Source organism: Varroa jacobsoni, unplaced genomic scaffold (genome assembly GCF_002532875.2).
Source record: "Varroa jacobsoni isolate VJ856 unplaced genomic scaffold, vjacob_1.0 scaffold_962, whole genome shotgun sequence".
NCBI classification, from domain to species: Eukaryota; Metazoa; Arthropoda; class Arachnida; order Mesostigmata; family Varroidae; genus Varroa; species Varroa jacobsoni.
The window spans coordinates 217,141-232,002 of record NW_019213864.1 but is presented as its reverse complement, the minus strand read 5'-3'; the positions used below and the strand labels follow the sequence as shown (position 1 = coordinate 232,002).

Sequence of the window (14,862 nt, the reverse complement as noted above, 5' to 3'; positions counted from 1 at the left end):
GATTTACATACATACATAGATAGATTTACATACATACATAGATAGATTTACTATATATATATATATATACCAAGTGAAGCACGGCGCCTAAACTACACCTAACTTTTTTAAAGTAGCGATTTTGGGCGTGGATCTTTTTAAGCGAGAGAGAATTCTCAAGTAGAAAGCAAGTTTGGGAAGCGAAGAGACTAAATGTTGCCTGAGAAGGATTTTCTACGGTCGCCTAGAATAGTGCCAGCCTTATAATAGCGGCTTTTTGTTTATGCCGCCGTTTATCCTCTGCATAATAAACACTTAAAAATAGTAATAAGAAAAACATCCTTTGATGAAAATTGTCACGACAGCTGCTACTGCTTCCTTCTACAAAAATGTGAGATAGGTTTATAGTATGTATTTGTGCGTCACACTTAAAGTTCCTTCATAACGAAACCGGCGAAACCATCGTATTTTAGTTATCAAAAGTTTGGGTTAGTTATTATTTCATGATTTATTAAATACACAAAAGACTTAAAGAAAGGCCTAGAAGTAGGTCCTAAAATTCGATAGAAGAATGAAGTTTTCTAGTTTACGTTAACCTCGCTTGCAATGGCAAATTATATCCCACCTGTACTAGTAGCGTATTTGATAATAGCGCTCATTTCAATCATAATTCTTTTAGCTCCTGTATTACGTGCTATATTGGGAGCTACGGAATAAAGCTTGAATTGAAACGTTAGAGCCTTCCAGTTTACCCAACGTTGTAGCTTTCTCCGTGTCACTTCATGTCCAGAACTCCATGTCACTTTGTGATACTATAATATATTGCTTCTTTGCGCGTTTTATATCCGTAGCGATACTGCTTGCTGTGTACAACAAGATATTGTATCACTATTATATATCGTTGCCGATCTGCTGTTTAAATTGCGTTAGTTATCACTGAACGCTTTTGCTGGCCACAATCAAACTTACTGTCTTCCGGCGTCGTTTATAGATCATAGTTTGCGCCATATTCAAAAGTTAATCGGTCAGCAGTTAAGTATCTGGATAAATTTGGAACCGTAGCCCAAATATCAGTAATGTATGTGGTACTAATTAAACCCGAAAGAGCTTAAAATGTACCGCGAGGCACACGCGGTATGCCTCGCGGTAAGCTATGGGGGGACGTTTAATTCTGTGGGAAGTTAGATAACCTCGGTGTAGGCTTGAGCTACGGATTGAAATGAAGGCTTCTAGCTCGGCAAAAAGCTAAAATGTTCTTCTGTGTTACGCTGTGTATAAGCCGACAGCGTCGAACAACTAAACAGGCAAGCACAATTGCCTAACGCCATCATATTGAACGACTTCCACGATTTGCTTAACTGAAAAAGTTGATCTCTCTCAGTTCTTGTTCCATCTTCTCATATAATCCTTGCAAATAACCACCACTTTACCCGCTGGAACAGCTCAAGTCTTCATCCTGCCTCCGACCAATTTCTTCGACATACATTAGCCACCAACCTCATTTTCGTCCTATATACGCTACGGCAATTTCCCCGCTTCCTCGCCTTTCACTGCCTTTTGGGACTGCTCGGACGTGCGCTCACCCCCCTGGGCCGAATTTTCAGCGTGTGTTGTTCGGATTGCAAACATGATCGGAGCGAACAAGCTGGCAGTGCTCGACATAGGATCGACTTTTTCATTTTGACGAGTCGACCGTCGTTAACGAAGGAGTGGTCGATTAGGATACTTGCTTTTTCGTCAATAGATACATATCCATACACAAAATCGACACAAGCATTGTAGTTTATCGATATGAACGCTGTCTATTTAGTTTAGCTTGTTGCGTATAGTAGCCAAATCTTCTTTCGTTCTTATGAATTGCCTAAGCGCCCCGGCAGCAAAAAAAAGCCTAAACGACCCAAAGTTAGGTATGCCAGTAGAGATGTTCATGCGATGGCGTCTTGACTCTAGCAGTTTTTAAAGATGCTCCGATGCAGAAATTTCGATGAAAAAGTATTTCAGAAACAATTATTCGTCAGTTTGTGCCAGCATGGTTTTACATATCGGTTCTGCTTTTCCCACGCTGCTTCGTAGAGCTTTGTGACGCTGGCGGTAATATTATTGCCGGTAGTGGGCACTATTGAGCTGCCGTTCGTCTTGGTTCGTAAGTTGCCGTGTCATTGAACTATCATCGAAAATCGGCAGAAAATTAGTTGTTTCCCCTTTTTTATGGTACTCATTAAGAGAACAATGAGTATCATAGAATTTCCTGCATGGTCAAGTCATTGTAGAAGAAAAAAGTTAGGACAACGAAAGGATATGCATTTTGCTGGCGCAAACGGAGAAAGAGATAAAGCTCAACGGGGATATAGTACGCGGCTGCCTGAGTTCAACTCGGATCGGTTCGAACTTGGTTCCGCCGACGATTTTCCTCCTGCTTTGTAGATGAATGGCTTGTTAGACGGGACACGCAAAGGAGCAATTTAGAAAGAGCGGAGAAGAATGGAATATAAGATAGAATAATCGTATCTGATCTTCAAAGGTTCTAGAAGTTACTATTAGTATCAAGGCGTGGCGCGAGGTTGATCGAATATACAAAAATAATAGGTTAGCTGCCACTGCGACACACCTACGACAGAGGCACAAATTACCACACAGGCCTCCTGGCAGTTAGTTGAAGAATATCTAGGTCAGTCATGTTACTTTGTACTTCACTAGATTCCCACTACATTAATATAATCTGATATATGCCCTCCATCTACACCTACAGAGAAAGGCGGCTGACCTTGACGATTAAATCACAACCAACCATTCCTGCAATGCCCCTGTTGCATGAGGATGGTGAACATTCATGCGATGATGCTGTTCAGAGATCCCGTGTCGTCAGGCGCGGGCGCAAGCTGTTCCCTTAGACGCCTATGCTCATGAGACGCGCCGTGCGGTACTGTAATGAAATGACCGACCAAGAAAGGAAGTAAGGCTTCGTGAGGGCTTTTTGGCCAAATGGCTTTGCCTGAGCATATCCGTTTGCCTGCCTGTCTTGTTTTCTAAACAGGCGACCACCAAATCCACCAACCGACTAACTAGGGTTGCAAGGGACAGCAGGCCTAGTTAGAATTGGCTAAGCATACAAAAAAAACATAGCCAAAACGGTCATGGAGACGTGAACTGCGCGGTGATGGCAACGTGAATCGCACTGCCGCTGCTGCTTAGCCAGTTGAAGCTTCTATTACTCAGTGTTATTTTTCGGCATGCCGGCTCGTCTATAACAGATTTGCGACACCATTACTACGCGAGAACTGACGCAACGGGCGGTAATTTGAACACCCGACAGCTAACAACAGTTCGTTTTCCGATAGCGCCTTTTTTAGCGATCCGACTTAACTTCGCAAACATAAACTCTACCTGAGTCGTCGATCTTGCTGAGGACTGCTCATGCGATGTTGAACACTTCCTTGCTACTATTCTATATTTTGCGTTCCATCCTTCTTTTTTTGCTTACGTTTTATTATTAGCCACCGAGCCCCTTGTCCGGGAGGCGCATTTGAACCTAGAGCTAGAACCTCCCAAGCCCACGATTCCCAGGCCTAGCTTCGTCTAGCTTTTGTCCAACGGAGAAGAGCGAAGGAGAGAAAAGGCGTCGTCCCTTCCGTCTTACTAAGTAAGACCCCCACCACCTTCGGCCTTCTTAGCCATTTGCCAGCTCCCAACAGCTTAAAACTCTCGCTTATTGTGTGCCGAAATTGAAGCAACCACCAAAGGCAGCAGTTGTGTCCAGGTTTGAACCTCTTCATATCCAAATGGTGCGTTTTCTACAAGGGCTTCTGAATTTTAGATCGCAACATTGCGACGTTCTTAGAGCATTAAGTTCAGTGGAAGCAGCGGTGGATTGCCATTGGTAAACCAAGGGAAGACGGCAGTTGACACCGATGTCAACAATGCCAACGATGATACCGTTGACGCACCTCACCAAAGACGCTAAAAGGCTTCAATCTCCCGTTTTACTATGCCACCGGAACTTCTTAACCAAGCCCAAAATCAGTTGCATAAATAAAAAATCAGTTGCAGACATTGAGAGATATTGATCATGGGTTCTGTTAGTGAGAGCAGTGAACACTGTGCGTTAGCGACTATAATATAAGAGGTAGGGTTTCCATTTGACAGTGCAGTGGTGATATCTCGTGCTGCTACTATCGTTGCTGCTAACGTTCTTCGGAGAAGTGGGATGACAGGAATAGTTGGGCTGGTCAGGGGTTATGGTACTGTTGTGTCTCCGGAAGCCAGTAAGCCATAGGAGACGAAAAAATAAGGACAGGTCATATAAACAGCGAACGTATCGCTTAGCGCCGTCCTTAGCGTTCGACCGCTGGAGCTATTGAAGTCAAGGAATGAGATTGGTCGCCTGACGAAGCTCTTGCGCTCAACCCCAGCTGCCGTCAAAATCGGCCTGCATCAGCTTGCATTAACCCTTTGGCATTTTGCCAATCCTGCTTACAGAGAATCAGCACTTGTTCACGGCGGTATATGTTCGCTACTTGCTATGTCGTTAGTTGGTTCACTATTGGCTACAACAAAATGTTGGTTGTGGCGCTATGTAATGCGGCACTAGCAGCCCCCAATCGTCGGAGGCGACCGCCAGCAAACTGTCGTAGTGGCGGTTACCAATAGCCAGTAGGGCAAGCGAAAATCGTTGCGCCAATAACGTTTCAAGAAGTTCGCGGTATGAAGAAATGATTAAGCCTTTTTTCTTGCGCGATGTTCGAATCCGTCGGCGATGTCGGCTGCGGATTGCCCACTGCAAGGGAGATGAGTAGGCAACAGTCGTTCACTGGATTTACTTAAATATGCTTGGGACACTTTTACAGCATACAGGAGCATTGTACAGTCACCAAGTCTCATACGTGCGATGTTGCTTAGAAACACAGCCCATGAAGCTGGGTGCGTTGCCTCACACGTACTTGGACCGTTTATTTGATAGAAAATGGACTATCGAAATTTTTTCTCACGTCGAATGTGCCCATAGATGTTGAAATTAACAGCAGTTCAATCAAATGTGCCTATTATTCCCCGGCCAAATGTACACGGCCTGGATATGTTATCATTACGTGCTGTACAATGAATGTAGTTCCGTTCACCCACACATGTGATGGCACTTATTTCAAATCCGCTTAAGCATATTGGACACGTTGCCTCCACGTGGATTCGTATTGGTGTTATCAGCGGTGTCATTTTATAATCCCTGAATCATCTTGTACGCGTACGAATATATGTGCCTATTATATAAGTGTAGATGCGATACAATATGCTTACTTAGCAGGCATCTGCATGTGTGTATGATTATATTGCGGCTGATGATCTTAAGATGGTAATCTGCCGGTGCCGGTTCTGCCATTATTGTAGCGAGGCAATGAGAGCAACTCGTGGGATATAGACGCCGTTTTCGCCACCGCTGTCGCTGAAGAGACGCGATAATCGACGGACAGTTCGCAGAAGCTGTCAAGTCTCGCAACAATTGGTGTTTAATTACGCGGCTGGCTGGCACAGGATATTTGCTCTGTCCCGGCTTCCGCGGGCTCTCGAAGCTCGGTTATTCTCTAGAATAATCGAATTTCAAAGCTATACTCCCTAATATAACTCAATATCCTTTCCCAGGGGTTCTTGCATACGGTGTAAACGCCTGGTACCGCGTTTCCGTGTACAAAGGTGGGCAGAAAACGCAAGTTGAAAACACCGTCGTGGCGCCACGATCCACCATGGCGTCGTAATAGATAGTCCCGTGTTGGTCCTACCCCCCTATCACAGCTCTGTCCTTTGGCTTTCCACTCGATTTTAAGATTAATATACGCACAACGCCATCTTAGCGCTTTGAGAGCCTGCTATTCGCTTCCTGAGCTCGTCCAACCATATCTCTCAACCGCATCATTCGGTAGGGCCAGTCTGTGCAGGTTCGGCTGGACTCGAGTTTAATTCGCGAAAACGCGGAAGAGAAATATTGCAGTTCGCTTCACGTTGCAAATATCCGTAACGCGTAACAACACCACCCCTACCTTCCCTCGTTTCTTTTTCTTTTATGCTCACTCAGAGATAGGGGAGCTAACCGACTGCTTGGGCCATTCTTTTACTCAGTCACTCTCTGAAGTCCATTGCGATGGCCGGCTGGCCTCGTGTGGCTTCACAGCCAATCGAACTTCATATTGAGATTTCTACTAGAAATCCGAGTCTTAGCGGAACAGGCGCGTAACTATCCCTTACCACACAGAAGTGCTGGACAGCGTTCAATTGCATTAACCACTATAAACTTGGGTAATTTATACATGCCATTTATTCTAATGTCAGTTTTCCGATTTGGTCTCTATTAGCTAGCACCTCGATCGCTTTAACGGTGCACTCCGTTAATTCTGTCCCACTGCATTGCTATTCAATTGCTTTACCGAAAGAACTGCGCCTACTAAAGGGCAATAGAGGTAGATTGTTACTGCTATGCCCATTGTCATATTACCAGCACGATTTTTATCGAGAAGTAAACGTCGGCTGTAACTGGCACCCATTTCGAGAATCCATAAAAATCATTTATCACAGCTATGTCGGAAAATACTGTTGTACGTTCAAAGGTAATATTATTCGCACTTGATTTTCGCCCTCTCTACAACTAGTACCTATATCAGCTCGCTTATTTAGAAACTCGTTGTTTTTTTCCTTGGGTTAGGAGGTTCGTGTTATGTACAGGGCAGTCAGACGAGGGCAGTCATAATCCAGCGACTAACACGGGCTGTACTGCCATCGCCGAAGGCGCTGTCGGCCTTACTGTACGCTCTCGTAGATTGTGGTCATCTCGCTCTGCTCGCCTGCCCACACGCTCCGTATTTTAAACATAACAAGCAATTAAGCGGCAGACCAACGTAAGAACGCGTTCTGTCTCGCGCCTGCCCTGACTCGAAAGAAGCCTTCAAAGTTCCCACCCCGCTAAACCACACTTGTTCACTAATCTTCTGCTTTCCTTTGCTACAAAGTAGTTATAATGCAGCAGCTGGGCAGCTGTCTGACTGAGAAGACAAGCCGAACTTGAATGCCCCCAGAGTTCGGGGGAATCTGCCTTGGCCTGAAAGGGATTGGCAAGGCCGCGCGTTCGAGCTAACCAGGGCTGATACCACAGTAAGCGTCGTATACGGCCCTAAACAGGAATATATAAGAAGAGGTTTGTTTCTTCGAAGAAGCAAACATCCGTCGCCTAACAATAAGGACGTCATCCTCGTTCGGTTATGGAACAAGCCCTGTGGGTTTTTGGGCCTTGGGCTTTGTTCGTGCTGCTTTGATTATAGCGCGACCGAGCTGGCGACGGCAACTCAGCCGCTGCGCCTCTGCATTGAGTCTGCAATGGCGGCAGCAGCGCCACGGGCGCCCACTGCCTCTTAGAGAACGTGTAAAATATTGAATCTACACATTATGTGCTTTTGCTCGGCGAAGTCTACGCGACCTAGTGGAAATAAACTGCGCCGTCCTAAAAAGGGGCAGAGAATTCGACAGAGGCGAAAAGGGACCAGAGGGTGAAGCCTCTGGCCAAGCAACCGTGAGAGCAATGGGGGAGGCAGGCAAACACCAATGATCCGGTCTTTTATGGCTTACAAACTACCGAAGCAGCTGCAGTAGAAAGATAGAGACGGGCAGTAGCAGTTCTTGTCGCATCTACGACTACGTTGTCCTTCAAGCATATCATCCCACGTGGAATGAAATCAGCACCATCATTGTCAGCATCTTAATAACACCACCCACAACATTAACGCTCCTGACAGCAGCGCCCCACGCTATGCCCAACAACTTCTAGAAAACTACCTCAACATTGCTGCACTATCGTAGCTGCCGAGCCCCTGCTGTACTACCAGCAGAAGATAAATGTCTTCTGTTAATAAATAATAATAAAGTTAACAGGAGCTTATCCGTCAATCAATGGATAGGGAGCTTGGACGCTAGTCAAAAGTTCTTCGGAAGGTCTGAGAAGGCAAAGTCGCGATGCCTGTACATAAACGTTTGACCAATAGGGGGTCGGCGTCTGAGTGCGTCTTCGAAACAGAAACTTATTCGAGCTTCCCACTGACCGCGGCAGAACCGTAGTCATACCAGTCGTTACCGACCAGAGCTTCCTGCATCCTTACTGTTCATATTCGTTATTAAAGTAGCTGGAATATTTTTTTTTTAAAAAGAAATCTGTCTCTTCTTTTCAGTGACGGCAATAGAGTGAATGCGCTGCAGATTAGTCAGCGGCGGCATGAAGTTTTGCAAGTCACCTATCGACACCGTCATTAGCAGACTAGTTAGATCGTTTTTGATCGCGTTAGCGCCAACCTAATGCAAGTATATTTCGTGTCGTGGATGTAAGTATTGATAAAGAGCGTTCATAAACAGTAAGAGCGGACAATCATTGCAGTCGCTTGGTTAGCTGCGACCTACGATCTCCCGTCTGTGATTTACCGTCTGATTTATATCACAAGCGAAATTCGAGTCAAGCGTTGACACGCTTCCACTTAACTGTAATTCACACTCTGAGACGTATATCCCTTCGGATAATACATTAATGCGTCTTTAAATTCGTGCCTTTACGAATTTCAAGGCAGACTACGGAAATGGCCGCCACTACCGCAAATGTTAGGGTAAATCATTAATGAAAGCGTGTAGTGCCGCGATTGTTAACTTATATATATTTTGACTTTGATTGATGACTTATATATATAACAATCGTAGTGTCATCTCTGCTGAAATTGACAAAGGTACAATATTTCATAAAAACCAGTGAGCACGAACTGCGGTTAGGTTGCTTTTTACGTTATATCGCCCACAGCTTTCAAAACCCGGTCAGTGGTGGATACTCTCGCGAATCAGGAGAGCACAAAAAGCACAGCCAAATACCACCTCGTTCTGTTTATCGTTAGCTCCTCTCTTTCGTCTTTCGATGTCTTTACATAAGAGTGCACTTAGTGTCAAGAAAAAAATTTGGCCCAAGCGTACTGAGTTCTTCTCCCTACGGACATTAAGTATGTTTGCAGTGACCCATGGGCAAAAAACCTTAGAAGATCTGACCCCTGTCGGTCATTTGCCTCCAAACGGGCGGATGTTGACCATTCCCAACGACTTGCTTTCACCAGTTCTATTCCGCTATTAGAGCGAATGTATATATATAGAGGGACCAATTAGGTTAGTGTTGCGGCCGGTTTTAGTTAGCCTACAGCAGAGGACTGAACACGAACACCAGTTCCCAGTGCAAGGACTAGTTTGTTGGCAGCCGTCCGCCCACCAGCCAGTCCTGTCATATCGATGTTTCCTAGATCGCATCTACATACTAGAGCAGATGAAGTCACACTCTAAAGTACATGTTCAGCAATGATATAAGCTCAGAGGGACACATACAGCGCAATACTAGCTTAGGTGCATGCAAACCATTAACCCTGCATGTGCCTTTTTTGATGACTCAGCTGAGAAAACTTACCATCGAAGCAATTTAGTTGCTGATGCTAAAACGATTTAATCATATTTGTATCACTCTTGAATCATCCCATTGAACATTCGTCTCTTCTTTAACGCCTGATGCAACCTGTTTGCTTTTGTAATGTCAGCGGATGCCAGGCGAAAAGTGATCACTAGAACATCAGGTCACAGGCGTGGCCCGCCGATTGGCTTTCCTTTCCGAGGCCGTGTTTCGCCTTCGCGACAGAACTCAATTGACAGACGCCAGACGCCCCGACCTGGCTTGTTTCCATAGGGCCATGTGCTTTTAGAAGACGAACAAAAGAATCCTACTTGAGGATACCTAGGAGGAGCTCATGAAGTCGCTAGGTTCTAGCAACACGACTGTTACTCGTTTGATGTTGCTAAGCTAGAAGCTGGCAAATTGCTACTTTCAGATCCATCGTTTACGGGCAACAAACAAGCGAACGTCAGAAGACAGGGACGTGAGCATCCAGACGACGGCCCTAACAACAGCGATAGTAACGAGGTGGTAGTGTTGCTGCTGGTGATATTGTTGTGCTTTGCCTGCACTCAGATTCCTCTGTCTAGGTTATCCGTAAAACGGATCTGATATAGACAGACAGGCAGGCAGGCAGGCAAAAATGGTAAGCACGGTAGGTAGGTGGCCGCTCGACGGCCTAACGTTGTGTATCAGCGACTGTTTCCGATGCTCACTTGCGGGTAGGTGCAGTACATTCCACTGTGACAGTAACGGCGCGTACAATAAAACTCCCAAATTATAATTAGTGCTGCTCCGTCTGCTGTCTCCGCCGTAACGGAATGACCGGAAAGCCAAAAAGGAAAACATGAACGAAAAATTAGGGTTACGATAAGGTCCTTTAGCTAGCTTGCCTGTCTGCCTGCCTATCTACCTACCTACCTACCTACCTACCTACCTACCTACCGGTGGACAATCACACTGGTTATCAGAAAAAATCTATTGCAAACATTTGGTATCAAGCCTTTGTCTTTGTTGCCTGTGAACTCGCTGCTGAATAGCTACCAGCTTGCTTAGCCGAGCAGCAGCCGCAACTGATTGAAACTATCGAATAACTTCCGCCTGTGATCGCTCGACGAGAACGACATCGTTTTTTGCTGATGCGAGGGAAGAACAACACCCAATAGCAATATCACGTGATCTGAGATCGCGAATTTAGCGAAGAGCGCCGAAAGTCTACGTGCACTGGTGGAATGATCCTACCAATCGCCTAGAGAGAGAGAAACCTCATCGTATACTGTGGTAGAAACTCGATGTTCGAATTCGTGAGGTAACGTCAGTGTAATAAATGTATCATGTAATGATATCGCTACACCGTGTTTAACCGGCCAATCTTCTGGAGGAAACAGACCAATGGTCACTCTTTTAAATCCCACCAACGCCGCACGATACACAACTTGCGTGAATAGAAAAAACTAATATAGGTTTAGAGGGGTAAGAAAGCAACGCTGTGCGGCACGACTTTTCGACATTAAAGTCCTACAACAAATATTTAAATATTCTTTGATTGTGTCGCCGACAAGAGCAAGTAAATTTCCTTTTAAACCTTCACAACGCGTAGCCTGTTTAAGTTACGTTTTTTGTTCTAGTGCCTTTGTTACTACAAGAGGAGTTCTTCCCATATTTATATATATATATAGACTTGAGAGATCCAGTTTCGCCTGCATGGGTGGAGCAAAGGTCTGTTGTTTCAGTATAGCCCGTAACATATACATGTACTGCATGTAATTATGTATATTACGTACGTGTATAATCATCTAAATTGTGTCGACGTTTTTAAAGAGCACATTTTAAACGACGTCATCTATCTAGTGGAAATAGGGGACGCATTTACTGCTATCTGTATGCGCCGCTTTCTAAGAGTGGTAATGAGGGCACATGTGTGGCGCCATTAAAAGAGCAATGCGAGCCGGTCAGCAGGCTTACTTGGTTCGAAAAATTCTGTAATTCCTCTGATCCGAGTCACAGAGAAAAAAGAAGGAACGACTTCATGCTAGTTGGTTAGAAAGCAAGAGTCTTCGTTTACTCAGTCCTCGCAACGTATGTGCTTGGTTACACTTATGTATCAATCGAGCAAATTTCATACAATTGAAGAAAAGCGCCTCGTGGTGTAGTGGATACAAAGTAGTGGTATTCCGGATGAAAGTACCATTTTTGGAACGTACATCGGAAAACAATTAGGCGGTGGGCCCTCTTTTTGGATTCCTTCTTTAGAGGGATGACTAGATATACAGATGGCCCGATTAATGAGTTCTCTACTTAGGTAGCGTCCGCTCTTTGATTGCCCCGAGCTTTCCAGCCATATAGTTTTCCATTCTGCGACTCGTCCTGAACCTCGTCTGCACCCGACTCTACGTGATCAATGAACCCAATTCTAAGTTCTTGGTTCGTATTTCTTCCCTTTCAAGCCTCAGGCCTCGTCAGGCACAAGGTTCTCGTTCTTAGTTAACATATCTGAAATAGACGTACCTGTCTGACAACTAACTTTGCCTGTCAGACTGCCCGTCTCGATTCTAGCTTAAATGTGGACGCTATCGCCGACTTAGCTCGAATTGGTTGTTAAATATTCGCTTGGCGCTCTATGTTAATCGGCTCCATTTATAAGGTGTAGCTTATCGCAACATGACCGAAAGCCCAGCCTCTGTAACTGAGCTTCTTGTTCATTTAGCCACTCCTACCGATTTCAAAGGTATCCCTAGAAGTACAGCGTATGTTGGTTTAGAAGGGATCTGCAAGACTTAGAGGTCGCGCTCGTCATAAATGGGGCAGAAAACATAATTGGGATAAACTGATGAAGGGATAAAATCAGCGTCCGGCATTTCCTGTCTAACTGGCTAAATTCCAAGACTTCGATAACGTGGTAAACAAAGCTGAGCAAGGAGTACAAAAGTTGCCTGCTGTCTTGCGTTACCGAGCATCTGTCGCAATGAGGGAGGCACTGCTAAAATTTAAATGTAGTACTGGTAAAAATTGTCGTCCTCTGATGAAGTATACCTATATCGAGTCAATGAAGACCAATCCTTGCTTTCAGGTATCTTTTCGCATTATTTTATATCAAGTAACGGCGTCAATGAAGGAAGCAAAAGTCCGGCGAGTGAGTTTCATATGAACGCACCCAAGCAACTTACTGAGGCCTACTGGCCTTTGCTTGCATTGCCTGGCCGCACCGTCCCTGTCCTTGTCCGATTCCGCTATTCTGTAGACGTCATAACCTTTTATTGGCATTGCCCCTTCGCATCATGCGCCTTCTGGCTTCTTGCTCTGAGCGACGTCTCGAAGACGCTCGCCCATGTTGATCACGTTTGACCACTGAGTTCCGCTATTTCGTTTGCCCCTCTATGATTGCCTCGGCTTCAGGTTCGGCTTTCTTGCTTGGCTGCCTTGTCTTCGAAGTCCAATCTACCGTGCAGCCTCGTCCAAACGTTCCAGGACGACGATCACATGTCATATTTGACAGCCACGAGCAGCGCTAATAAAAGGGTAGCTATTCTATAGACTAGTTATACGTATTGGTAGGTAACAAACTCTGTATTTGTCCATTCTGTGTCCTATTACCACATATTATATATAACGTATGTTAACTTCTAGCTTTTTTTCATATAAATCTCTAAATAGTGCGCCCGTGCCGAATGGAAAAACTGAAGGATTTCTGTCAAATCTTTATCAAGCAGAGCGTTTAACCAATTTGGCAACAAGTTTATTAATCGGTCCCCATCTGATTTCGCCCGCTGCGTCCTGAACCGAGCCGAAGACTGGCCTTGGAAAAGTGATATGTTACATCTATCAATTTCAGATCGCACCGGATCTTAGCTCGATGCTAGTAGACTAATGACTATCAACAACCAGAGACATGCCAGCGGGACCACTGACATGATGACCATCGCGCTCCACGTAGGTAGTAGATGGTCAGAAGGTATTGCTTATCCTCTGTAGTTGCAGAAGCAGCATCAGTTCTTTCTAGACATTTCACTAAAGTTCGCTCCCCCTTTGTCAGCTATTCGAAGATGACGCAAGCAACTGGAATGGAAAATGAGGGAAACATACCATAAAGAAGAGATAGCCACATACACTAGTGATGGCGTTAGTTGAGGCCAGCGACGGTGACAGCCTAACCAGACAGACAAGCGGGCGTTTGGCGGCGAGAGCCAGGTGACAAGCGAATATATGAGAGCCAATAACTCACCAAAATTGCCTACATTCACTACTAGTAGTACGAGGCAAGCAGATGCAGGGGCAAAGCGAAAACAGGTTGGCCCCTTTTAGAAATAGCGGCCAGCTAGGTAATTTCTACATAAGGCTATAGCATGCTTTATCTTGACGTTACTCTCAACACAATATAACAGTGTCACTGGCAATTTCGAAAAAAGGGTTGGGGTTAGCAGTAACTAGAGTAGTATCAACGTTAGACGCTCTCGAATAAAAAAAACTATCATGGTTGAAGAAATAACCTTCAGAACTTTCGGTAGTGACACGCGATTGTGCAGAGGATTACCAATTGAAAAAGAAACGCAATGTTAAGTAATGGAGATAGATAGAGAGATCGAGTAGATGCTTGATAATACCTCCTGCATCGATGAGCAACCAGCCTACCTACTAACTTTATAATCGATTTTATCTCTTTTTGTGTACTGCTCTTACAGGTAATCCTACATTTTGAAGGATGGAAAGCCATAATGGCAGTGATGACAACACGCCTCAGCTGCATAATGGTACTATCAATTAAGATGATATTTTATATCTCGCTGAAGAATAGATGTTTGAAACATTTTATTTTCCAATTTCATAAATACATCGCCTTCATCTCTGTCCCACATTTCCTTTGACGGTTTGTTATTCAAGGGGCGCTCAATTACTGTCTCCCTTAGAGGCTCAGCTCGTATGAGCTGACCTTTTAGATAACTGCGGGTATGCCAGTGCGCAATATCTTATATATTTTTCCACCTCTCTAAAGCCCATACAATAGCATTTTCTTTAGGCAGTAAATAAATGCGCGAATTGTTCGAATAGTAATCGATGTATGTATGACTCTTTCTAAAACGTATGCGCAGTTAGAACGCGCAGTACTTCCACCAGTGGCGATAATAGAAAATTACAAATTGGTCAGTCAACAGCGTCTGTAGTTGCGGGCGTTTAGGGTAAGGTATGGCAGCTGGGTAAAGGTTAGTCGGGGACGACTGGAGAAAAATCAGCTTTGCGCTTGGAATAAAGCAATCACTGTCGTTTAGAGAACTTTCTCCGGTCCTTCGCTTTTGCTACGGATTGGGGACATCAGCCTGCCTTCAATGAAAGGTGCATAGCCAGCTGACAGCGCCTGAGGGTTGATTGCCAAACTTCAACTAACAGTAGCTTCAACTAGCAGTAAGTTCTCAACAGACCATCCCAATCTGAACTCAAGCATCAGGGGGCGC

General features: G+C 44.8%; 1 long non-coding RNA gene across 1 annotated transcript in view; it reads left to right on the top strand.

Moving 5' to 3' along the window:
- The window catches only part of LOC147752821 (uncharacterized), an 18,931-nt gene extending 4,482 nt beyond the window's left edge, over positions 1-14,449 (top strand). Inside the window, exons 2-5 of the long non-coding RNA XR_015313032.1 lie at positions 12,812-12,934; positions 13,248-13,345; positions 13,449-13,702; positions 14,095-14,449. This is a non-coding gene — a long non-coding RNA (uncharacterized LOC147752821). The remainder of the gene's footprint in view (positions 1-12,811; positions 12,935-13,247; positions 13,346-13,448; positions 13,703-14,094) is intronic.
- Positions 14,450-14,862: the final 413 nt, after the last annotated feature.